The sequence below is a fragment of the Loxodonta africana genome, chromosome 12, assembly GCF_030014295.1.
Source record: "Loxodonta africana isolate mLoxAfr1 chromosome 12, mLoxAfr1.hap2, whole genome shotgun sequence".
Lineage (NCBI taxonomy): Eukaryota > Metazoa > Chordata > Mammalia > Proboscidea > Elephantidae > Loxodonta > Loxodonta africana.
In genome coordinates this window covers 34,058,786-34,086,477 of record NC_087353.1, presented here as the reverse complement: position 1 = coordinate 34,086,477, position 27,692 = coordinate 34,058,786, and positions in this window count along the sequence as shown.

Genomic DNA, 27,692 nt, shown 5'->3' with positions numbered 1-27,692 from the left:
ACATTCTGCATCCCACTTTGAGATGTGGCATCTGGGGTCTTAAATGCTAACAAGCGGCCATCTAAGATCCATCAATGGGTCTCAACCCGCCTGGATCAAAGGAGAATGAAGAACACCAAGGTCACACGAAAACTATGAGCCCAAGAGACAGAAAGGGCCACATGAACCAGAGACTTAAATCATCCTGAGACCAGAAGAACTAGATGGTGCCTGGCCACAAACCGATGACTGCCCTGACAGGGAGCACAACAGAGAACCCCTGACAGAGCAGGAGATCAATGGGATGCAGACCCCAAATTCTCATAAAAAGACCAGACTTAATGGTCTGACTGAGACTAGAGGAATCCCGGCGGTCACGGTCCCCAAACCTTCTGTTGGCCCAGGACAGGAATCATTCCCGAAGACAACTCATCAGACATGGAAGGGACTGGACAATGGGTTGGAGAGAGATGTTGCTGAAGAGTGAGCTACTTGTATCAGGGGGACACTTGAGACTGTGTTGGCATCTCCTGTCTGGAGGGGAGATAGGAGGGTAGAGAGGGTTAGAAACTGGCAAAATTGTCACAAAAGGAGAGACTGGAAGGGCTGACTCATTAGGGGGAGAGTAAGTAGGAGTATGGAGTAAGGTGTTTATAAGCTTATATGTGACAGACTGACTTGATTTGTAAACGTTCACTTAAAGCTCAATAAAAATTATTAAAAAATGAAGAAAAAAAAAAGACCCATGTGTCTCACATCCAGGTTATCCTTGGTTGTCCAGCCTCCAGCTCCCCCTGTCTTTCCTAAATCTGTTATCTTCAAAACGCCAATCCAGGTCCACACGATCTAGGTCTTTTCAAAAACAGCTCCTTTCACCTTCTTGCCTTAGCTAAAATGTGACTTTCTCTTAAGGAGTAACTTTTGCTTCCCTCTCAGTTTGAGCCAGATCATTCTCACATATCTTCTCACAGCTGTTCAGTACTATTTCAGATTATTTCTCCTGTTTTCTTGTTAAAACAAACAAACCCTCTGTTCCTTTGGGGATTCTGTCATTCTGTCTATGTAACACTTACTGTCCCTCTTCATTATCATCCACCCACTTCCATATAACTTCTTATTAAATAAAGAACTGTAGCAGCTGGCCAACATCTCTCTTCTTTGCCCACAGTCCTCCCAAACTCATATGAATGGTCTTCCAACACTGTGCCTGCCAAGTTCTTGTCTTCCCCACATTTCTCCTCCATTTCTCCTCAGCCATCTCCACATCAAGGAAAATTTATCATTGCCAAGAACCACTCTACTTCTGAAACAAAAAATAAATTAGACCTTGCCTTCTGTGCACCACAGTCACCTACAGACAATTTTCAACCCTGTGTGACCTTCTAGTCCTTTGACTCCAGCACCTTGTTCCTCTCTGGGTCCCTACCTATTTTTACTTTCTCCCCTATTGAGGACTCCATGGTCCTCACTTAGTGCCTTTCTTTACAATGTCCTCAACTCTCTTGCCAAGAAATATCCTTGCTTGGGCTACCACCACCTCTTTTCCAGACTACTGAAACTGTTACCTAACTGATCTCCTTGATTCCATGAAGTCTCTAATCTGCTTTCCAGGGTGACTTAACTGCAAATCTAATCACATCAACTCCCTGCTTTAAACATTTCAGAGGTTGCCTCAGAATTACTTAAAATGATCTTCGCATCTCACCATTGCTTTCATCTCAAGTCTCATGTCCAACTCCCCTTCATTAACCTCTGCTCCCATTCTACTGCCATACTCAAGTACTATTATTTCTGGGAATGCATCTCCCTTCCCTTTCTTCCCCTTCTTCTTCCCCCTCCCCTCCTGTCCCTTCCCTCTCCCCTTGTCTCTCCTACTGTCCTACTTTATCTATCTCATCTATCTATCTATCTCTCTATCTCCAAATCCATTTCCATCTCCAGGACTTTCTACATGACGGTCTCTCTTCTGGAATGGTTTCTTTCCTCCCTACTTCCCCTGATTCCTCCTATTTATCTTTAAGATATCAACACCTCTAGAAAGCCTTTTCTGACCCCTAAACCAGGATAACTCACCCTTCATATACATTAGTGCAGCATCCTAAAAATATTTATTTGTCAATAAATACCCTTATTTAGTCTACAATAACCTGTTTCCCAGACTACCGGAACAGCTACCTAACTGATCTCCTTGCTTTCATGGAGTCTCATGTCTACTCTCCCTTCACCTTAAAGGTTCTTCACCTAAAATGCTATCTGAATTAGAATTTCTGAAATGCCTTACCACTACTATCTCCACATGTGAAGGATCACTAATCACCTTTTCTGCTCCTATTATATGCCACTACACTCTGACCTTGGCACTCAGGCTACTTCACAGACTGGTCTCAAGCCACCTCTCACCTCATCCCCCATCTCTTTTGCAAGCTGCAAAGATCACATTTTTTGTGAGATCCCTCCTCTCTAATCGCAACACACTCGTGGATATTCCTCAGTACACCAAGTTCTTTCATGACTCCGTATCTCCATACTTTTGGCTCTTGCTTGAAAATATCCTTCCCCCCTCCTTCCTACTCGGTGACTTCCAACCCAGCGTTGAAGATTTCACTCAGATGTCACCTTTTACATGAGCCCACCGCCCTCCTCTTGCACTCCCTTAACACTCTGCCAAAACTCTCAGCACACAGGGTGCTGTAATTCCCAGTTTATGTCTGTCTCCCACTGAGACAATGGTATTAAAGAACAGGAACAGCATATTCATCTCTGGTTCCATTAGGCTTTGTACATAAGGGGAAGAGAGGAAGGTTTCAATAATCATTAGACAAATGCAGTATGGTTCGAAATTTTTTCCTTGAGTTCCATAATTTTTGTTATTTTCCCAAATTTGGCTACATTTTTCATACAATCACAACTGTCAGTGAATTACCCATGAAAATGTATGTACCATATATTTTCTTCTAACTAGTCAGTATTTATAGATAGGAGTGTCTAAATCATATTGTTTATGATTTCATGAGACCACAAGAATTTGCTAAAGGCAAAGTTGGTTGTCTTCACCATGCATTTCCATTTTTCACAGGTAAATGATGATGCAATGCCCTTCTAGAATAAACTACAATCTAAATAAGAATTTATTAGAACAAAATTATTGTCTTGTTATGTTTATTATTTCTTCCCACCCTACCAAACCTACTATCATCTGAATGAAAAGTGTGAAAACAAAAAAGGAAACAGCAAAAAATATTTGGCTTTAACTCTAGAATTTGATTAATAACTCTAACTTTCTGTGAAATGGTGTTATTTTACTAAAATATTAAAGCCTTTGGGTTGTTATTTACTGAGCCTCAAAACAACGCATTTCTAAGTTGCATTTGTTTTCTCTCTGACTGTCATTTTAAGTTAAAATTAGTTTCCTGAAAATTACATCCCACACTGGGTAGTAGGCAAATAGGCACAGTCAATGGATCTAAGTTGACTCCTGCCCTTTGGCTTCTACATTGAGTGCATAAAATATTGAGGAATCAAGGAAGAGAGATGAGTGTCCTTGTAGAATTCTGCTTTCAATTTGCCAGAATTGATCAAAAGTTACAAGACAATAAGTATTTTTCAATCAATAAATATGTATTGGGTGCTTACTCAAATCCACTGATGTCAAGTCGATTCCAACTCATAGTGACCCTACAGGACACAGTAGAACTGCCCCATAGGGTTTCCAAGGAGCAGCCGGTAAATTCAAACTGCCAACTTTTCGGTTAGCAGCCATAACACTTAACCACTGTGCCACCAGGGCTCTGAGTGCTTACTAGGCACCCAGAAATGTCTCTAGGCTTTGGGGATGCAGCAGTGAAGAAGGGAGACACCACGGCCCTCACAGAGTTTCCAATCTAATAGTGGTAACTAGCAACTAAATAAGAAGCTACAACGCAGTGTGATAAGTACTATCATTGGGGAAGTACTTAAAAAGATCTCTTTAAATTTCTAAAAAACAAAGATTTCACCTTGATGACTAAGGCAAGCCTGTCCTAAGCCATGGTCTTTTTACTCACATCATATCCAAGTGAAAGCTGGACAATGAATAAATAAAGAAGAGAGAAGAAGTGAAGCATTTGAATTACTGTGTTGGCCAAGAGTGTTGACCATGGACTCCCAAAAGAATAAACAAATCAGTCTTAGAAAAAAAACAATAGGAATGCTCCTTAGAAGTGAAGGTGGCAAGACTTCTCGCTTACTTTGGAGACATCATCAGGAAAGATCAATCACTTGAAAAGGTCATCATGTTTGGTAAAGTAGAGGGTCGGTGAAAATGAAGAAAACCCTCAATGAGATGGATTGACCCAATAGCCTCAACAATGGGCTCAAAGATATCAAAGATCATTGAGATAGTGTAGGGCCAGGCAACATTTTGTTCTGTTATACTGTACATAAGGTCACCATGAGTTGAAGCCAACTCAATGGCAACTAACAACAACACAGGGTGTCACAGTAGCCCTCCTGAAACTTGTAGTCTACTCGGAACCAGTTTCCAGCCTTGCGGCAATACAGAATTTCAGAGTTTACTTAAGGATTCTGGAGCAACAAACTTTGGACAAAGCAGGCTACAATCAATAGGAGCAGCAAGAGTGTCCAGCTTCAGAACACTATTTTCGATTGCCATTAAGAACTAGAACACAGATATAGCCTGTATGGCTCAGCTATTGGACTATAAAGAGATCTATTGTTCCAGTCTGTCAGGTGGGGAAACAAAAACAAGAGTTAAGCATCCCCTGGCTCTCAAACCAACAGATGTCAATATGTATTTTAAATTTTCTTTCCAGAGAAAAAGGGCAAAATTAGCTACTTAGACCACATGATGTCTGATACATACTATATACTCAAAGATATTTATTGAATAAACAACTGCAATAAATGGACAGGCTTTCAGTCAAGGCAAGGTGGTCTCCTTGGGTCACTGATGGCAATGCCTGGAGTCAGACTCAGTGCCATATAATGATCTGGCCCAGCATACAGCAGGGCAGTGAGTGTTGAGCACATGGGGAAAGTGGGGACATCCAAGACACCACTGAAGGGTAAATGACCTCGTTAGGACAGCTACAGATCGAAAGGCAGTTTTCTACCTTATCCTCACCTAGAGATGGGAGCCCACAGAGCTGACTCCTTGGGTTATTCTGTAGTTGAAAGATCAATGAAACCATCAGCTGTGCTCACAAAGTTTGTGTCAAACAACCCATATTTGTCTTTCTTACATTTTATTGAATTTCCATTCAAATTTGATTTCCCCAAAACAAAGATGTCTTGGAATCCTAAAAAAAGACCCATTTTCTGTGCGATTACCTGAAAAACCTATTAAAAAAAAAAAAAAAAAAAAAACTTTTTTTTTTTTTTTTTTTATCATTAGTATGATATTTTTTGGCTCTCTTTTTTTTTTTTAAATCAGCTAGGCCCTCAGTATAAAGCTGTCTTATGGTGGGGTGGTTTTTTTTTTTTTTCAAACATTATTTTATTTTTATTTTTTATTGTGCTTTCGATGAAAGTTTACAGAGCAAATTAGTTTCTCACTGAACAATTAATACACAAATTGTTTTGTGACATCAGTTGCCAACCCCTGCAATGTGTAAACACTCTCCCCCTCTCCACCCCAGGTTCCCTGTTTCCATTCATCTGGTTTTCCTGTCCCTTCCTGCCTTCTCCTCTTTGCTTTTGGGCTGGTGTGCCCATTTAGCCTCATATAGATGATTGAACTATGAAGCACATTCCTCAAGTGTGTTATTGTTTGCCCTACAGACCTGCATAATGTTTGACTAAAGGGTGAACCTCAGGAGCAACTTCAATACTGACTTAAAAGGGTGTCTGGGGGGCCATACCTTAGAAGTTTCTCCAGTCTCTATCAGATCAGCAACTAAGTGTGTGTGTGTGAATCTGAATTTTGTTCTACATTTCCTCTTGCTCTGTCTGGGACCCTCTATTGTGATCCCTGTCAGAACAGTCAGTAGTGGTAGCCAGGCACCATCTAGTTGTTCCAGGCTCAATCTGGTAGATGGTAAGGTAGTTGTGGTCCATTACTCCTCTGGACTATTCCTTCTCTTGTGTCTTTGGTTTTCTTGGTTCTCCTTTGCTCCAGACAGAATGGGACCAGTATACGTATCTTAGATGGCCGCTCACAAGCTTTTAAGACCCCAGATGCTACTCACCACAGTCAGATGTAGAACAATTTCTTTATAAATTACGTCATGCCATTTGAGCTAGATGTCCCTTGAGAACATGGTCCCCAAGCCTCAGCCCTCCACACTCGGTCCCTCAGGGAGTTTGGATGTGTCTGTGAGGTTTCTATGACTTTGCCTTGGTTAAGTTGTTCAGACTTCCCCTGTACTGTGTACCCTTCACCAAAGTTACCACTTAACTATTTCTAGTTAGTGTTTTTTCCTCCCTATTCCTCCCCTCACTCGTAAATGTCAAAGATTGTTTCTTTCTGTGTGTAAACCTTTTCATGAGTTTTTATAATAGTGGTCTCATACAGTATTTGTTCTTTTGTGATTGACTTAACTTCACTCAGCATAATGCCTTCCGGATTCATCTATGCTGTGAGATGTTTCAGAGATTCATCACTGTTCCTTACAGTTGCATAACATTCCGTTGTGTGTACGTACCATCGTTTGTTTATCCATTCATCTGTTGATGGGCACTTAGGTTATTTCCATCCTTTTGCTATAGTGACTAGTGCTACAGTGAACATGGGTGTGCATATGTCTATTCATGTGACAGCACTTATTTCTCTAGGATGTATTCCTAGGAATGGGATTGTTGGATCATACGGTATTTATTTTTCTAGCCTTTTAAGGAAGCCCCACCCACATCGTTTACCAAAAAAAAAAATTTTTTTTTGCATCCTCACCAGAAGTGCATAAGAATTCCAACCTCCTTGCAAGCTCTCCAGCATCTGTTATTTTGTTTTTTTGTTTAATGTCAGTAATGTCAGGGTGAGATGGTGAGATGGTATTTTACTGTGGTTTTGATTTGCATTTCTCTAATGGCTAGTGATCACAAGTATTTCCTCATGTGTCTGTTAGTCGCCTGAAAGTCTTCTTTGGTAAAGCATCTGTTCATATATTCTTTGCCCATTTTTTAATTGGATTATTCATCTTTTTGTTGTAGAGGTGTTGGATTTCTCTATAGATTTTAGAGATTATACCTTTGTTGGATTTGTCATAGCCAAAATTTTTTTCCCAGCCTGTAGGTTCTCTTCTTACTCTTTTGGTGAAGTCTTTCAATGAGCTTAAGTGCTTAATTTTTAAAAGATCCCAGTTATCTAACTTATCTTCTGGTTTTTGTGTAGTGTTAGTTATGGTTTGTATCCTATTTATGCCATATATTAGGGACTCTAGTGTTTTTTCTCCCATGATCTTTATAGTTTTGTGTTTTATATTTAGATCTTTGACTTACTTTGAATTAGTTTTTGTGTATGGTATGAGATATGGGTCCTGTTTCATTTTTTTGCAGATGGACATCCATTTTTGCCAGCACCATTTATAAAAAGACTGGCTTTTCCTTCATTTAGTGGATTCTGGGCCTTTACCAAAGATCAGGTGGCAACAGGTAGATGGATTTACATCTGTGTTCTCTATTCTGTTCCACTGACTACTGTAGCCATTTTATAGGTTCTGAGGTCACACAGTGTGAGGCCGCCTACTTTGGTCTTCTTCAGTAATGTTTTACTTATCTGGGTCTTCTTTCCTTTCCACATAAAGTTAATTAGTTTTTCCACCTTGTTAAAGAATGCTGTTGGTATCTGGATCTGGATTGCATTGTATTTGTAGATTGCTTTGGGTAGAATGGAAACCCTGGTGGCATAGTGGTTTAAGTGCTACGGCTGCCAACCAAAGGGTCGGCAGTTCGAATCTGCCAAGTGCTCCTTGGAAACTCAATGGGGCAGTTCTACTCTGTCCTATAGGGTCTCTATGAGTCGGAATTGACTCGACGGCACTGGGTTTGGTTTTTTGGGTAGAATTGACATTTTCACAATGTTCAGTCTACCTATCCATTAGCATGGTATCTTTTTCCATGTATGCAGGTCTCTTTTGGTTTCTTGCAGTACTGAATTGTAGTTTTCTTTGTATAGGTCTTTTATGCCCCTGGCTAGATTTATTCCTGTCTTTTTTGCATGTGTGTGGGGGGGGCTATTATAAATGGTATTGCTTTCCTAGTTTCTATTTCTCGTTCCTGCGCCACCCTCACAATCACTGTTATACTTGAGCCCATTGTTGCAGCCACTGTGTCAATCTATCTCATTGACAGTCTTCCTATTTTTCACTGGCCCTCTAGTTTACCAAGCATGATCCCTCCAGGTACTGATCCCTCCTGATAATATGTCTAAAGTATGTGAGACATACGTTAGTCTTGCCATCCTCACTTCTGAGCATTCTGGTTGTACTTCTTCCAAGACAGATCTGTTCGTTCTTTTGGCCCCCTACCCATTGCCATCCAGTTGAATTCAGTGTTCCTTGCCAGCACCACAATTCAAAGGTGTTGATTCTTCTTTAGTCTTCCTTATTCATTATCCAGCTTTCACATGCATATGAAGCAATTGAAAACACCATGGCTCGGGTCAGGCACACCTTAATCTTCCAGGTGAAACCTTTGCTTTTCAACGAATTAAAGAGGTCTTTTGCTGCAGATTTCCCCCATGCTACGTGTTTTTTGATTTCTTGACTGCTGCTTCCATGGGTGTTGATGGTTTATAAACCAAGTGTTTACTGGCGTATAGGAATCCAACTGATTTTTGTATGTTTATCTTGTATGTTTCTACTCTGTTAAATCTTTCTATTAGTCCCAGTCTTTGGGGGTCTTGTGTAGTTTTTAGGGGTCTCCAGAAAAAATAAATAAAAATGTATATATATATATATTTTTTTTATGTATAGTACATATGGAGCCCTTGTGGCACAGTGGTTAAGAGCTTGGCTGCTAACCAAAAGGTCAGCAGTTCAAATCCACCAGCCACTTCTTGGAAACTCTATGGGGCAGTTCTACTCTTATAGGGTCCTTACGAGTCAGAATCAACTTGATGGCAACAGGTTTTTTTTGTTTTTGTTTTTTATGTATAGTATGTGTACATAGCTGAAACCCTGGTAGCGCAGTGGTCAAGAGCTACAGCTGTTAACCAAAAGGTCGGCAGTTCAAACACACTAGGTGCTCCTTGGAAGCAGTATGAGGCAGTTCTACTCTGTCCTATAGGGTCGCTATGAGTCAGAACTGACTCAACAGCAGAGGGTTTGGTTTTGTTTTTGTTTTTTTTTATACATAGAGAACCCTAAAGTTCTTTATGGGAGAACTAGAGCCCTGGTGGCACAGTGGTTAGGAGATCAACTGCTAACCAAAGTGTTGGCAGTTTGAATCCACCAGTGGCTTCCTGGAAACCCTGTGGGGCAGTTCTACTCTGTCTTATAGGGTCGCTCAGTCAGAATCGACTCAATGGCAGTTTGTTTTTGTTTTTTATGTACAGTATCATATCATCCATTAATAGGGATAGTTTTACTTTTTCTTACCAATTTGGGTGCCTTTTATTTCTTTTTCTTGCCTTACTGCTCTAGCTAGGATTTCCAGTACAATGTTAAATAGGAGTGGTGATAATGGGCATCCTTGTCATGTTTCCATTCTCAGGGAGAATGCTTTTTCAGCCTCTCTCCATTGAGAATTTTGTTAGCTGTTGGTTTTGTATAACCAAAAAACAAACCTGATGCTGTCAATTCCAATTCATAGCAACCCTATAGGACAAAGCAGAACTGCCCCATAGGGTTTCCAAGGAGCAGCTGGTAAATTCAAACTGCCAATACTTGGTTAGCAGCTGTAGCTCTTAACCACTACACCACCAGATTTCTTGGTTTAGTACAGATGCCCGTTATTACCTGAGGCATTTCCCTTCTATTCCTATTTTATTGAGAGTTTCTACCAGGAATGGGTGTTGGACTTAGTCAAATGCCTTTTTTGCATCAACTGAGATGATCATGTGATTCTTTTCTTTCTTTTTATTTATGTGGTGGATTACATTGATTGATTTTCTAATGTTGAATCATCCTTGCATACCTGGTATGAATCCCATTTGGTCATGGTATTTTTTTTTTTTTAATATGATGCTGAATTCTATTGGCTAGAATTTTGCTGAGAATTTTTGCATCTGTATTCATGAGAGATACTGGTCTGCAATTTCTTTTTTTGTGGTGTCTTTGCCTTGTTTTGGAATCCGGGTTATGCTGGCTTCATAGAATGAATTCGGATATATCCCTTCCTTATCTATGTTCTGAAATAGTTTGAGTAAGTACCAACGTAAGCTCTTCTCTCAATGTTTGAAAGAATTCTCCAGTGAAACCATCTGGGCCAGGACTTTTTTTGTTAGAGTTTTTTCATTTTGTTTTGTTTTATCATTACCTTTTCAATCTCTTCTCTGATTATGGGTGTCTTCAGATTTTCGACCTCACTTTGTGTTAGTTTAGGTAGGCAGTGTGTTTCTAGAAATTTGTCCCTTTCCTCTAGGTTTTCAATTTTTTGGAGTACAGTTTTTCATAGTACTCTCTTAAGATCTTTTTTATCTCAGTTGGGTCTGTTGCAATGTTCCCCACTTCATTTCTTATTTGGGTTATTCGCGTCTCCTATTTTTCTTTTATCACTTTCGCCAGTGGTTTGTCAATTTTGTTGACCCTTTCAAAGAACCAAATTTTGGTTTTGTTGATTCTTTCTATTATTTTTCTATTCTCTATTTCATTTATTTTTGCTCTGATCTTTGTTATATCCTTTCTTCTGGTGGCTGTGGGCTTCTTTTGCTTTTCTCTTTTTATTTGAGTTGTAGGGCTAACGTTTTAATTTTGTGCCTTCTTTTTTGATGTATGTATCTATTGCTATAAATTGACCTCTGAGCACTGCCTTTGCTGTGAGCCAAAGGTTTTGGTATGATGGGTTTTCATTCTCATTTGATTCTAGAAATTATTTTTTTATTCCATCTTTGAAGTCGATTCCAACTCATAGCGATCCCATAGGACAGAGCAGAACTGCTCCACAGGGTTTCCAAGGAGTGGCTGGTGGATTTGAATTGCAGACCTTTTGGTTAGCAGCCAAGCTCTTAACCACTGTACCACCAGGGCTCCTCCTTGTATTACCCAGTGATTTTTAAACAAGGTGTTATTCAGTTTCCATGTTTTTTATTTTTTCCTTGTTCCTCCTGCTATTAATTTCTACTTTTATGTCATATGATCAGAGAAGATGCTTTGTATTATCTCATTGTTTTGGATTTTGTTGATGTTTGCTTTGTGGCCTAAGATGTGGTCTATTCTGAAAAATATTTCATGTGCATTGGAAAAGAATGTACATTTAGCTACTGCTGGGAGGAGTGTTTGACATGTATCTATGAGGTCAAGATGGTTGATTGTGGCCTTTAGATCTTCTGTGTCTTTGCTTAGTTTCTTTCTAGATGTTCTGTCCTTTATTGAGAGTACTGTGTCAATGTCTCCTACTATTATTGCAGAACTGTCAGTTTCTCTTTTCAGTGCTGTTAGAATTTGTTTTATATACTTTAAAGCCCTCTTGTTGGGTGCGTAAATATTTATTGTGGTTACGTCCTCACGGTGGATTGTCCCTTTAATTATTATATAATGTCCTTCCTTGTCTTTTATGGTGGATTTTGCCTTAAAGTCTATTTTATCTGAGATTAGTATTGCCATTCTTTCACTCTTTTGGTTTCTATTTGCTTGACACATTTTTTTCCATCGTTTGATTTTTAATATATTTATGTCTTTGTGTCTGAGGTGTGTCTCTTGTACACAGCATATTGATGGATCATGTTCTTTTATCCATTCTGTCACTGTCTCTTTATAGATGCATTTAAGTCATTTACGCTCAGTGTGATTATCGATAGGTGTTAGTTTATTGCTGTCATTTTGTAGTGCTTTCTTTTGTAGTGTTGAGGTTTTGTTTTCTAATCTTTAAGGAAGCACTCCTATGCTTGGTTTCTTTTGTTTGTGGAATTTTTTGTTTGTTTCTTTCATGATTGTAGATTTTTGTGTTTATTGAGATTTTATGTTTTTCTTCTTTATTTTGATGAAGAAGTTTGTTAAGTTTCTTTGCAGTTACCACGAAAATTTCCCTTATCTTCGGAAGTTTGAACCAATCTTTTATTACTTGATATTGCCTTTGTCGTCATGGGCAAATTGAATATCTCTAGGTCTCTGTTCTACATCTTTTAGTTTTGTTTTATCCTTGAGAGTCCATTACTTAGTTTGGTATCTGGCTGATACCAGCCTGTGTCATATATACAGGCTGTTGCCTGCTGTTGTTGGTTCTCTAACCAAAGAACTCCCTTTAGTAGTTCTTGTGAGTTTGGTTTGGTTTTTACATATTCCCTTAATTTCTGTTTGTCCGGAAATGTCCTAATTTCACTATCATATTTGAGAGAGAGTTTTGTAGGATATATTATTCTTGGTTGGTAATCTTTTTATGTATGTCATCACACTGCCTTCTTGCCTACATGGTTTCTACCAAGTAATCAGAGCTTAGTGTATTGTTTCTCTTTTGTTTGTGACTTTTCTTTTCTTTTTTTTAGCTGTTTTCAGGATTCTTTCATCTTTGGTTTTAGTGTGATCGTGATATGGCTTGGTGACTTCCTTTTGGTATCTACCCTATATGGGGCTTGTTGAGCTTCTTGGATGGTCAAGTTTTCATCTTTCATGATATTAGGGAAGTTTTCTTCAATGATCCTCTTTGTGTGTTCCATTTTCTCCCCCTGTTCTGGAACTCTGATCTCAAGCAAATTTTTGCTCTTGATTGTATCCCACAGTTCTTTTTTTCTTCATACTTTTCTCTGATTTTTCCTCAAACAAAGCAGCATCCATGGATTTGCTTTCAGTTTTGCAGACTCTGTCTTCTATTGTTTCAAATTTGCTCCTAAAACATTCTATTTCCTTGTCCATTTCTGAAATCTTGTTGTTTAACTTTTGGATTTCCAATTGCTGTTTGTATGATTTCTAATTATTTATTTTAACATTTTGTTCTTATTTTATTTTTCTGATCTGAATTCTTCTATTGTTTTGACTGTGTTTTCCTTGATTTTGGCTATGTCTTGGTTTGTTTTGTCTGTTTGTTTCCATGATTTTGTCCATATTTTCCTTGATCTCTTTCCTAATCTCTTAGAGGTCCCTGAATATTAGACTCTTGAATGCCCTATCAGGTAGTGCTAGTGACTTTTCTGCTGCCAGAAGGTCCTTTGGTGCTTTATTTTGGTCACTTACTGGAGCCATCCTTTTTTTTTTTTTTTAATGTTTTGATATTGTCTGCTGCCTCTGAGACATCCAGGTATTATTTTCTTTATTGACTATAGGTTTATTTCATCCTGCTTTTTTTGTTTGTTTGGTTATACCTTGGCAGGCGGGCTAAGCATGCTTTGTTGCTTGCTAATCTGTGGACACAATATTTCTCACCACCTTGTCCAGGTGTGCAACACTGGTTGGTCAGGTATGGTGCAGCAGGGCAGGTCCAGTGGTGGTGGGGGGTGTGGATATGGATTGTCTGCAGCGTGAACCAGGACAGGGCCAGGGGTGGGACTGGGCCCATGGCGGGGTGTACCAGTTCCCCTCAGGGCCAGAGGGCATGGTGAGGTGGGTGGTGAGCTAGTCAGGAGGGGCCTGGGGCTCCAGTCTGGTCCCCTTTAGGGGCCACAGGGTATGGTGGCACATGGGCTGAGCTAGCCAGGAAGATTCTGGGGGCCCAGAGCAGTCCCCATCAGAACTGCAGAGTATGGCAATGCAGGGGCTGAGCCAGCTCAAAGGAGTATGGGGTCTGGCCAGTGGTGTTGGGGAGAGAAGCAGGAGGGGGGATGGTGTCAGGGGCTAGATGGAGAAGGGCTGGGATGCCATGGTTCTTGCCACTATTCACCAGAGGGGTGGGGGTTGTAAGAGCATGGTACTGTGCTTGCCAGGTGACAGAGTCTGGGCTTCTCTTTGAGTTGCAGCCAGGAAACATGGTCTTACTTAGCCCTGGGTATGTCTGCGCTGTACCTCTATCTCCTATTTGAAATTTCATGGAGATGCCTTTCTGCATGCAAGTTGTTGCCTTTATTCCAAGATGGCCATGCTGAGTCATGCCATTTGGCCAGGAACCTCCACTCCATATCTCTACTCCTTCACCATTTTCTATCAGTTTTTTTTCTTTTCAGTGGCTTCTGATCTAATACTTTATCCAGGACTGATGTCTTTATCTGTCTTACTTGGTTTTCCAGGCCTTTGTTGCAGCAGGATGGCTTAGTGCATCTGATTAGTCCACCATCTTGGCTCCATCTCCTATAACGGATTTTTGAGATTTGTAATTTCCAGGCTTTACTTGGCAAAAGGATCTGTGTTTTTGCCAAACCATTTAGCAAGTCTTTGCAGCATTTCAATCTGTTGTGGGTTATGTTTAAGAAGGTGTGTGCTTTGACAGCTAACCCCAGCAGGCTGACTAGAGCTTGGCACATGCTGGGAAGCTGCAACAGCTCTTTCCAGTGAGAGGGAGATAGATGATGCTCTGCACCAAAGATGAGTTTCTGCTTCTTTTGGAACGCTCCAAAAGATGGTTCTGTGAGGCTGCAGCCCAGAGTGCAGGGAAACTGGAAAACTCAGTTCAGCTGGGTAGAAACGTGGAACGCATCCCAAGTGTTACCAGAGCTTTCTCTTCTCAAGCCCAGTGAAAACTGAAGAGCCACTAGCTCTGAGATGTTCAAGACATCATCTGGTTCAGCCTGAAGCCTCTAGGCAAATACAATTTTATTCCAGCTTTACGGATGAGATGGAACAGATAAAGGGAGGACATGTGCATTGCCCAGGGATAGACAGCAAATAAACAAAATGTTTGCACACAGAAACGAAGTCTCTTACCTTCAAATGCCCTTTCCAGAGCTCTGAAAATTTCCACCCACATATCTTTAGTTATGGAAGAAGGTATACACTTCCCACAAGGGTAGAGGGCATAGCCCCCAGGAGTTGGCCACAACCATGAAATTTCTTTGAATTCACATGTTATACATTTTTTAAATTTTTGTGAATTTTGCATTCTTCTATTTAGTGGAGCATCTGTTTAATGTAAAATCATGTTTCCTCAAAATTACCAGGTAAAATTGATGATTCAAGGAGATGCCAGGTTTGTCATGTATCCTTGCATATTCCCAGGGCTATGGCACCTGGGAAACCCTGGTGGCGTAGTGGTTAAGAGCTATGGCTGCTAACCAAAAGGCGGGCAGTTCAAATCCACCAGGCGCTCCTTGGAAACCCTATGAGGAGGTTCTACTCTGTCCTACAGGGTCATTATGAGTCAGAATCAACTCTACCGCAACAGGTTTATGGCACCAGAGTTTGAGAAACATGTTCTGCTTCATGAGAATACAATCACTGGTCCACTGGCTTTCCTTCCATTCTGTCCTTAAAGAGTTTCATCATAAAAGTGGCATCTTGCTCTCTGAATCACCTAGACTCATCTCTTGAGCTGCATTCATGGTGGAACAAGACCAAGAAAGAACCAATCTCTTCTTGCAACTCTTCCTTTTTAATCTCAACACCATCCTCGCACCTCCCCCACTCCTGCCGAAGCCATAACATCTCCGATTTGGTTGATAAAGCTGATGCAAGAGTAATGATTCCCTGCGGAATCTGGCCAAGTAAAGTGGCTCCTCATATTCCAAATCTGGACTTCAGAAGTGCAATCTGTGATTTATTCAGGAAGGTAGAACCAGGTAGCTAAAAGGTATGCTGCTTACATTTGCCAATTCTGAGACTCTTCTGGGAAAACCAATACAAGGAGGAATTAAATTCCTTGCTCCAATGCCAATTTATCTGTCTTTTCTGATGTATTTTTAATACAAATCATACAGGTGACTAAAAGAACAATGACTTAGGTGCAAAGTATTGGACAAAAAAAAAAAAAAAACCATTGTGATAAGCCAGTCCATGAATGTCACTTCCATTGCATACCTTATGTTCAGTCCCAAGAGTTGTTACTCTGATTTTATTTTGAATGTTGTGGTATCTTGCAGGCACCACATGCCACCTCTGTAAAGCCAGGTGGTGATCCATCCTCTGCTAAAGCACCCCAGGACACAGTAACCCACTGCTCCCACTAGATCTGGAGCTCCCCAGAGATGGCTGTGGCTGCCGACCACATCACTGTCATTCTTCCAGTTGCAACCATACAGCAAATATCTTTTTTCTCTTGTTTTTGAATTGTTTCCTTTAAAATTGCAGCATTTACTTGGTCTGTGCTGTCTTCTATGACTGATGTGTAACTGAGTTTTATGGTATGTCTACTACTAATGTACTGGGATCCCACAGAGGAATTTGTGTATTTCTTAAGTTTAATAAAATATTATGCATATGCTTTTTTTTTTTTTCCCACACAATTTCCATTACATTGGCTGGGTGCAGTTCATGCATTTTTTACTCTCTATTTTAATATAGGTTTTACTCCCTGGAATTTCAATTAGTAATGCCGGGAGACTTGGAGCAAGCTTTTTAAAGTATAAGTTGTTATTTAAACCCTTCCACAATGCATAATTAAATACACGGTGGTGAAGGATGATACAGTACATTTAATAGATGAAGCCAATTACAGTGGCAACTTTGAGGAAAAGACTTGAAATTCTGACCCTGGCGTTTGGCCCTTGGAAGGTTAGCTAGTTATATCTCTCAACATTTATCACAATGCTACGAGATTGCATGATCTCATAAAGGATGCAGTGTTTATGAGGCTGTCCACCCAAGGCTCCCATTCCAATATTAAGTAGAAGTGGTATTCCCTAAAACTTGGGGGAAGCAACAAAGTTCCCACAGATTAGGAGGGGGCTGGCCACGTCCTAAAACATAACCTATGAGCTGCAGGCCCCCTGGTTGCTAAAGAGGGGAGGCTTTGTCTAGGCTCCCTCCCAACAGTCTGCCTTCACCTTGCCCCATCCAGGAGGCCTTTTTGCTGCCCAGATGCCTGGTACACACCCTTGGTGGTACTGTGACTGCCCACCCATGCCTACTATAGTTGGCTGGGCATATATCCCCAAATGGCAACTCCTTCTCTTTCCCATTCTGTGCCAAAGAAAAAAAATATCTCGCACTCTGACACATGTAGTCTGTAACTATGAATACTTCATGTGCTCTGCTGAGAAGGCTCCTTCAGATACCAAGCCCCAAGCCCACATTAGCTTTCACGATCATATATGAAGTACCTACTCCACCAGCTCCTGTCCTGTGTGCCAGGGATGCACAGAGTAATAAGACAGAGTCGCTGCCTTGGAAAAGAAATCTCACATAAGCAGATCATTTCAATGCAGTGTCATAGGTGCTAGAGCCATCTGGTGCTGAAAGCTTAGAATCAGGTCACTAATGCAGGCCTGGAGTTCAGAAATGACTTTCTGGAGAGCACAAAACATGAACTGAGTCTTGAAGGAAGTTGGGAATGTTAATGAGGCAATTGGAAGGCTTCTTTAACTCTCTTATATAGTACCATCACCAGCTTCTAATTTGCTCTTCCAATAACAGTCCAATAACAAAATCCAGGTTCCAAATCCACAGAGCACAGTGTCCTATTTCCTGTAGTCCTGGGCGTCAGGACCACCCCAGAACACAATCCAGGGACTCGCCTACTTGAAAAGCACATACCCATACACTTCCCCCTGAGCTCCATCCCCATGTTCCTGATACACAGTCTCCAACATCTCTCAAGGGCACTGTGTTCCTTCAACGCTGCAAGTGATAATGCTTTAAAAAAAATGGCTCCTCCTTTCACAGGGGAGGCAGGGATATTGGGCAAACATCTAGCCACCTAAGGATTTCTAGAAAGAAAAAGTAAATGATGCTCATGAGCTGTGATTGTAAGGGGGATAATTCCCAATCTTTAGAGAATGGGTATTGCACCCAATTTAGACTTGCAATCCCACTCACTGCCTATCTGCGTGGGAAGACAGAGAAAGAGCCTCAATTTCCAGGTTTATAAATGTTGAAATGGGATATTCTCACTAAAATTGTGGTAAGCATTTATGTGTTCATTAATGTGATTGCTCAATAATGATATACACCTAAAACTCCTTTTACCCTTCAAGAGAAAACTTAAGGCTCCAACGAAATCCCATAGCACAGCATTAAGACCCAGGTTTTTTCTTTTCCTTTCTAGCAACCAATTACAGTTCTGGAGTGGGTGAAACACCCCAAGGAATAGTCTATAAGATCATATAGTAATTGGGCCAATTTACAGTAGGTAACTGAGAAATGTCTGAAATTGTCATTTCTCCTGGTTAGCGCTGAATAGGAAAGAATGTGATTAATAAATAGCTTAAGCAGCAAACAGAAGGTACTTACAATGCACGAATGCTCTGGGGAGATGAGGTATTGAGAAAATCATTATTATAAAGAACAGGCAGGCATTTCACTAAATAAAACATTGAATTAAAGGGATATTTGGGATGGGATAGCTTATTAAGATTTTCTGTAAATGACCATTCAAGTATAAGGTCAAATTCTGGATATTTTATAGTGAACCACAACCAAGGGGAATTTTTCAGGGTAGATGAAAATCCAGGGGCTTACTACCAAGACTAGATCTTTGACCTCTCCTCCCAGCTTCTGTCTAGAAGACGGTGTTGGGCTTTGTCTCAATAGCCTGACACTTAATCTCTATTCTGCAATTCCATAACCCACGAGGATAAATGGAAATTGGTTTTGGGGGTGGTATACAGAGTGAGAACATCTCTGATGTTGCACTGAGGTCAGTCACCCTGATCAGAACCTTCAGCTCCCAAGGGAACATGTACCAATACTATAAAGATGCCATTTTTTTAAGCACCAGGTGACAGCTTTGAAAGGCACAGGCCTCTGGCATTTAGAAACTGGGCTCTTCCAATGGCTTTGGCTGGAGTCCCTGGGTAGTACAAATGGTCAATGTGCTCAGCTGCTAACTGAAAGGCTGGAGGTTTAAGTCCACCCAGCGGAACCTCAGAGGAAAGGCCTGGAGATCTATTTCTGAAAATCAGCCATTGAAAACCCTATGGTGACATGTATAAGGCTGCCATGAGTCAGGGTCAATTTGGTGGTAACTGGTGGTAAAAATGACTTTGGCTAAATTGTGCAGTTTAAGATAAGTTTATCTTGAGCCCCTTCAGCTACTCTTTCCACCTCTTTTTCTTCCTCAAATAATCTCTGTAGGAGGTATCTGGTGGTTTTCACTACCCAGAATCATTTTCCCCTTCTTCTGGTGATAGCACTCCCTTTCCTTTGGAGAACTGCCTCTCCCCTATTCCAGGTGGTTCTTCTGGGGCTCCCAAGCACAATGCCTTCCCACCAAGATATGCTGCTTCTACCCTTGCCAGACCCTGCTCCCTAATTCTTCATTTCTACTGAGATGTTCATTTCAGAATTAATCTCTTTCTCTCCCTCTATCCTTCCTTCCCTTGCCCCTCAACAGTGATCAAAGTCTTTTGATAAAAGGTAAATCTTAATCGTAGAATTTTAGGAATCAACAATGGGTGGGGGCAGTAATTTCAGGAAAGGAGAGGCCTTTTATGGAGAGGATCTCTCAGATCATACCATGTTGCTGGTTGCCACGAGGAGAATCACAATTAACACAGGCATTGCCCATCCCTTGAGCCATAGTGATTGTCTCAGGGATGATGTCATAACCCAAGCCACACCAATCATAACCTTTCTGTGAAGCTTTATATTTGGGTGTCTTTTATTAAACGAGTTACAAAGCCGGGACGATGGAAGCACGGGGTTGACCACAGTTCTTCTCCCTCCCCCACCACACACACACCCATTGCCACATAGCAAGACACTGTATGTAGCTGAAGAGAATGAGTCCTGACTGATAACTCCTCCCCCGTCTCCTCTAACCCCCATTCCTATCTTGTGCTTCTTCTTCTCCAAGTCTTGCTTTCAGAGCACTGTTAATCCTAAACCACCCATTTCCATGGAGTTGATTCTGACTCATAGCAACCGTATAGGACAGAGTAGAACTGCCCCATAGGGTTTCTAAGACTGTAATCTTTAAGGAAGCAGACTACCACATCTTTCTCTCAGGGAGCATCTGGTGGTTTCGAATTGCTGACTTTTTGATTAGCAGCCGAATGTTTAACCATTATGCCACCAGGGCTCCAAATCCTCACCAGTTTACCGAAGTTTTTAGAAGAATACTAATTACCCTAACTAGAGTCAGCTCTGTGCACATACTCTAAAATAGATTTTGCTCAAAGGAGGATGGAAATGGCAATGATACCAGAAACCATGTAATTTAGGAAATAATCCCAGGTATGGAGGATGTTCACCTTAAAGGAGGGAAGACTCTGGAAAACATGAATGTCAACTGTGAATCTTTTCAGGCCTATCATGTTCTAGAGGTTTAGAAAAGAGAATAAAGACCAAATGTATGTAAGTACAAAGAGAGATTTTTTTTTTAATAAGGTAGAAATTTAGCAGTCAGATTATGCTCATGTGAAAAGGACTTTCATGAAAGATAATGAGTTCCATGTTGACTGAAGTATTCAAACATATGCTGGACATCAGCAAGGATATGTTTGGAGAGATTTTTACATTGGGGTATAAGAAGAAATCACTGATTATGGATTCTGAAACTTTAGGAAGAATCGAAGTAATGGCTCTGAGAGCGACACAGGTCTATACGACAAGCACATTTTATAAAAGACCCCCCCAGTGAAAGCAGAGAACAATAGACTCCATTGCTCCTAAGAAGTACACTCCAGATTCTAGAGACCCCCTGGCCTCAGTGCCTCTTTGTGTGCCCCACATCTAGCTAGAGGTGCTGGACATGTGGGAGGGAGCTGCTGAGTGTCAAGCAGAGACACAAAGAAGCAGATGGATCAGTCCCTGAAGATCACACTGGATCAGAACCATGGAAGGCCTTATGAACGAATACCAGGGCAACCAGCAACATGGTATGATCTGAGAGGCCCCCTCCATGAAAGGTCTTTCCTTTCCTGAAATTACTGCCCCACCCATTACTGATTCCTGAAATTCTACGATTAAGATTTACCTTTTATCAAAAGACTTTGATCACTGTTGAGGGGCAAGGGAAGGAAGGATAGAGAGAGAGAAAGAGAGAGATTAATTCTGAAATGAACACCTCAGTAGAAATGAAGAATTAGGGAGCAGGGTCTGGCAAGGGTAGAAGCAGCATATCTTCCTCTCTACCCCCTTGCTCTTGCTACGGCCTTAGTATCTCTTAAATTTCTCTATCAGCCTCCGAAGTAATTCCCCAGCCTCTTGAATTCAAACCCATTCTCCATATTGTAGCCAGGCTGATTATTCGTATATGACAATCTAACCATATCTCCTACCACCACTTCCAAACCAAACCCATTGCCATCGAGTCGATTCTGACTCATAGCAACCCTATAGGACAGAGTAGGACTGCCCCATAGGGTTGCCAAGGCTGTAATCTTTAGGGAAGCAGATTGCCACGTCTTTCTCCTGTGGAGTAGCTGGTAGGTTTGAACCGCCAACTTTTTGGTTAGCAGCTGAGCACTTAACCAGTGTCATCAGGGCTCCTTTTACCACCATTTAAAAGCCTACGATGTCTCTTCATTGACTTCAGAACAAAGTCTATCATCTTTATCAATGTCTAGAAGGTCTCTATAATTTAGCCCTAATTAACTCTCAGCCCTCAATTCTGACCATTCTTTCCTCGCACTTAGCAATCTGAGTTACATGGAATTCCCCACCACTCCTTGTTATTTCTCATCTCTGTGACTTGGCCTAAATTGTTGCTTCTGTCTAAAACACCTTCCCAGCCTTGTTTGCCTGAATAACTCTTAGTCACTCTTCAAGAGTCAGCTCAGACACCACAATTTTGGAGGCTTTCTTGATTCCCTGCCACCTCCCAAAGCAGACAGCATCACTGAGGGGACAAACTGGCATGGATCTAGAAGCAGGAGGAAAGACTGGCAGGAAAGAGCCTTGACAATTATTAAGTGCTTATTCTGTACTGGGCACAGCTGGGCCTTCTATGCTCAGCTCTTACAAATCATGTGGCCACAGTCTAAGCCACTTGGTGTTGGACCTTCTCAGATCCTATGTCCCAACCTAAGAGCCACTAGGAATGTATCTTTTTAGGAAAGTGACACATCTGAGATTTGGGGAGCTATCTTGTTCTCCAGGGTTCTCAGCTTCCCCAGAAGGCCAAGAGCCACCCTAGCAGAGTGGCAGAAACCCAGCTACCATGTATAGTCTGGTTGGCTGTCGCCAAGGGAGTGAGCTGCTCTGAGAATTGAGGCCAGGACACAGGGCACACAGAAGTGCTGTTCTTGTCACCATTTAATGAGCTTTAGTAGACCTGCATCCCACCTCATTGGCTCCACCCAAGCCTGGAAACTCTCTGGGCAGGACAGCCCCAAATAAATACAATAAAGGCTGGTGATCATCTGAGTCAGTCTTGAATTGGGAGCATAAACTAGTAGATTATAAAAGTCAAGAAATCTAAACATACTATAAATAAAAACTATTGTTTTATTCATTCCATACATGTTATTGAGCATCCATTCTGTGCTTCGAACTTGGGGCTGGAAGCTCAGATAAGAAGTTAGGAAAGGTTACTGTATCCCACAGTGTCCTAGCCACTCAGAAGCCAATAACAGAGGCAGAGGGAATGTTGTACTTATGGTTTTCACTTGAGTCCACAAGGCCACAGATCAGTGAGACCCAAAACACTAACAGCAAGCACTTCTCCTTGCTCAGGACTATTCTTAGGTATTTGGGGACTAGCTTTACCAACAAAGAATGATTAAAGGTACGTTAATGGCCAGGCAACGGTCCCTGATAGTGCAAATGGTTGAGTGCTAGGCTGCTAAATGAAAAGTTGGTGTTTTAAGTCCAGCCAGAGGTATCTCAGAAGAAAGGCCTGGTGATCTATTTCTAAAAAAATAAGCCATTGAAAACCCTAAGAAGCACAGTTCTACTCTGACACAGGTGGGGTTGCCACGATTTGCATTCATTCAATGGCAACTCTTTTTTTGGGCGGGGGCGGGAGGGCCAGGCAGGCTGACTTCTCCAGAGTTACTAGAATAGAAAAACTTAGGATTTGGTAAGAGACACTGGGGCCATGGGACCATCAAATTGGGGCGGGGCGGGGGGAAGAGCAGGATTACTTTGGTGAAATTCGAACAGTAATTATTTACTTTACAAAGAAAAAGAGAGAAATGCCTCACTACAAGATTTCTGAAAAGCCAGTATTCGTCATATGCCTCCCACAGATGCACATGTGTCCCTAGATATAGAATTCAGATTGATTGTTGAGGCATTTTTATTATGCTTTAACTGTATACATTTTAAGTCAAGCCTTCTTTAAATTCAATAAATGTAACTTTTAAAAAATGAAAGGCCTTTCATAAAATGAACTCGGGTTAAGCCAGGTTCTTAGAGTCATTACAATCACTGTCATAAGGATGAATTAAGAAGGTTGTTCTGGTCTCCAATCTAATAACACTTTTGACTGCCTCGTAAATTGTGTGATATATGGTAATTTGGCATCCAGTATTTGATTGGCTTGCTCCTCCAACCCTTCCTCATAAATTAATGTCATCATGAACACGAAAAAGTCAAGTTCTTTCCTACTTTCCACGGGTCCCTTTTAAATAGCTGTTAACCCTTGCTTACCACCAAGAAATGTTTAATAATAATAAAAAAAAAAAAGAAACTACTATGGAAATTAAAAGACTCTTAGAATATCTCTGATAAACCATGTGACCACAGTTGCCAACAATTAACATCAGAAATACCTGTTTTCTTCTCAAATAATCCAAAGGACATGTTTTCACTATACCTTCCATTTACTAGTCTCCACGAAGGTTCAAAATTACATGAAGCCCAACCCTAGCTCTGCTAGGATTTCAGATTTTTTGGGGGAAAGGTATCTTGCAGGAAAAACTTCCACGGATATCCAGGCTTTTTAATGGATATACTCTAATAATATATAGAGAGAGTTATGATATATAAAAGACAGAGCAAAAAAAGTAAGATAAAATAAAATTTGTTTGAAAAATCCCCTAAACCTAAAAAAAAATCAAATGTAGTACTGTTCAAAATAATGAATACCTTTCCTTCAAGGCATACCACTACCCCACATCATATACACACGTGCTTAATTGACCCAAAAATTTAAATGTCCATTCACTATGCATAAAAACTTGTCCAAGGCACTGTGCTAGGCCCTGGGAATTCAATCACAATGCAGAAATCATCTCCCCCTACGTGAAGCATCTGGCCTAGTGGAGAGACAGGAAATTATAGCAGCAATTCTAACTGTCCTATCACAGAGGGGTACAGGATGTTCAAGTAGGACATTTGAGGGCACCAAACCTAGTTTTTTTGAGGTCAGAGAAGTCTTCTCAGAAGTTATATCTATACTCACATAGGGCAGAGGAGTTGTTGTTAGATGCCATCGAGTTGGTTCCGACTCACAGTGACCCCATGTACAACAGAATGAAACACTGCCCAGTCCTGCGCCATCCTCACAATTGTTGCTGTGTTTGAGCCTACTGACACAGCCACTGTGTCGCTCCACCTCATTGAGGGTTGTCTTCTTTTTTGCTGACAGTCTACTTTACCAAGAATGATGTCCTAACCCAGGGACTGGTTCCTCCTGATAACATGCCCAAAGTATGTGAAACAAATTCTCACCATCTTGCTTCTAATGAACATTCTGGCTGTACTTCTTCCGAGGCAGATTTGTTCATCCTTCTGGCAGTCCATGGTATATTCAATATTCTTTTCCAACACCATAATTCAAAGGCATCAACTCTTCTTCAGTCTTCCATCTTTCACAGGCATACAAGGCGACTGAAAACACCATGGCTTGAGTCAGGCGCACCTTAGTCCTTAAAGTGATATCTTTGCTTTTCAACACTTTAAAGAGATACCTTGCAGCAGATTTGCCCAATGAAATGAGTCATCTGATTTCTTGATGGCTGCTTCCATGGGTATTGATTGTGGATCTAAGTAAAATGAAATCCTTGACAACTTCAATCTTTTCTCCATTTATCATGTTGCTTATTGATCCAGTTGTGAGGATTTTTGTTTTATTTATATTGAGGTGCAATCCATACTGAAGGCTGGGGTCTTTGATCTTCATCAGTAAGTGCTTCAAGTCCTCTTCACTTTCAGCAAGCAAGGTTGTGTCATCTGCATCATGCAGGTTTTTAATGAGTCTTCCTCCAATTCTGATACCCTGTTCTTCTTCATATAGTCCAGCTTCTCAGACTGTTTGCTCAGCATACAGATTGAGTAAGTATGGTGAAATGATACAACCCTGATGTCCAACTTTCCTGACTTTAAATCACGCAGTATTCCCTTGTTCTGTTCAAACAACTGCCTCTTGGCTAAGTACAGGTTCCTCAAGAGAACAATTAAGTGCTCTGGAATGCCTATTCTTTGCAACGTTACCCATAATTTGTTAGGATCCATAGAGTCGAATGCCTTTGCATAGTCAATAAAACACAGATAAATATCTTTCTGGTATTCTCAGCTTTCAGCCAGGATCCATCTGACATCAGCAATGATATCCCTTGTTCTATGTCCTCTTCTGAATCCAGCTTGAGTTTCTGGTAATTCCCTGTCAATGTATTGTTGTAAACACTTTTGAACGATCTTCAGCAAAATTTTACTTGTAGTGATATTAATGATATTGTTGGGTAATTTCTGCATTCTGTTGGATCTCCTTTCTTTGGAATGGGTACAAATATGGATCTCTTCCAGTCAGTTGTCCAGGTACCTGTCTTCCAAATTTCTCGGCATAGATAAGTGAGCGCTTCCAGGGCTGCATCTGTTTTTTGACACATCTCAATTGATATTCTGTCAATTCCTTGGGCCTTGTTTCTCGCCAATGTCTTCAGTGCAGCTTGGACCTCTTCCTTCAGTACCATAAGTTCTTGATCATAGGCAACTTCCTGAAATGGTTTAATGTCGACCAATTCTTTTTGGTAGAGAAAGAATGCAAGAATGAGCATTGCATGTCTGAAGAAATGAATCAGGTTTAGAATGGCCAAAACATAAAGAGCAAGGAGAAGAAGTTACAAAAGCTATGGCTGTTCTTATTGTTGTTAGGTGCCATCAAGTCAGTTCTGACTCATAGCAACCCTATGTACAACAAAAGGAAACACTGCCCGGTCCCGCACCATCCTCGTAACTGCTATTATGCTTGAGCCCATTGTTACAGCCACTGTGTCAATCTATCTCATTAAGGATCTTCCTCTTTTCGCTGACCTACTTTACCAAGCATGATGTCCTTCTCCAGGGACTGACCCCTCCTGATAACATGTCCAAAGTATGTGAGACAAAGTCTAGCCATCCATGCTTCTAAGGAGCCTTCTGGCTGTACTTCTTCCAAGACAGATTTGGCTACAGAGGTATAAAAGAACCATCTAAAGAAAAGTCATGTAAACCATCTGTTTCGACATTAACCTAAGTGAAATTTCTGAGCAGGGAAGTTTACTGACCAGGAGACTGACATGATCAAGCTGGCATTTTTTTTTTTTTGGTAAGGTCACTCTGACTATAGTAGCAAGAATGATTTGGAAGTTTGATCAGTTAAAAGTTTTCATGGTAGCCTAGGTGGCAAAATATGGCCATTTGGACTTGAGAAATTACAGTTGAAATGGAGACAAATTATAGATTTGTGAAGTATTTAGGAAGTAGTTGCAATCAGATCAGAGGGTTGATTTAATGTGACAAGTGATGGAGAAAAGGGGGGCATGTATTCCTGACTTAGACAAACAGGTGTGGGGAGGCCTTCACTGAAGTGGGAACACTGGGACCAGTACAGGTTTGTGAGGGAGATCAGGAGCTCAGTTCTGGCTGTACTGAGGTTGACGTATCTGTGGCATTCTGAAGGGAAGGTGCCTAGTAGGCAACTGAATATGTAGATCCAAAGCTCAAGAAAGATCTGGGATCCTGGGACAACTTATTTTTCAGAAGCACATAGTCTATAAGGAGATAGGTACACAAAGGCAATTTGTGATTGGGGCCATAAGATATGGAACTAGAACTGTAATGTCAAGAAGAGGGAAAGTTCACATCCAGTTGAAGGTGAATCTGAAATGTCTTCATGGAGATGGTATTTTATTTACCATAACAATGGATAGGGTTTCTTATTAGAGAAAACGTAGGCTGTTTCAGGCTGGGGCTGCCTGAAACCCAGGAAAATTGAACTTAATTCATTAAGTGATGTGGAGTCTTTGGTGGCATTTGTTTACTGGGCAATGATGGTCTTTATTAGTTCCACAGATCACATCTAATCTTCATGAGCCTTTAAGAAGAAAGTTGGATCAGAGATGCCCTGGTGTAGTAGCTAAGCACTCGGTTGCTACCTGAAAGGTCAGCAGTGCGAACCCACCAGCCACTCCATGGGACAAAGACATGGAAGTCTGCTTCTGTAAATATTACAGCTTTGGAAACCCTATGAGGCAGTTCTACTCTGTCCTACAGGGTTGTTATGAATTGGAATCGACTCATTGGCAATAGAAAACAGGCATAAGATAGAAAGGTTTTGAATTCACACAGCCCTGCATCATAATTCTAGCTTTGGCACTCGAAAGCTACGCAATTTTGTTGAGTGAGTTCGCATTTCCTTTGGTGTAAGGTGGGCAGTTAGTTATTAGACAAAAAGTAGGCTGTCACCAACCATGATACATACTTCTTATGGTTGCTGTGAGGCTGAGGTCATATCAT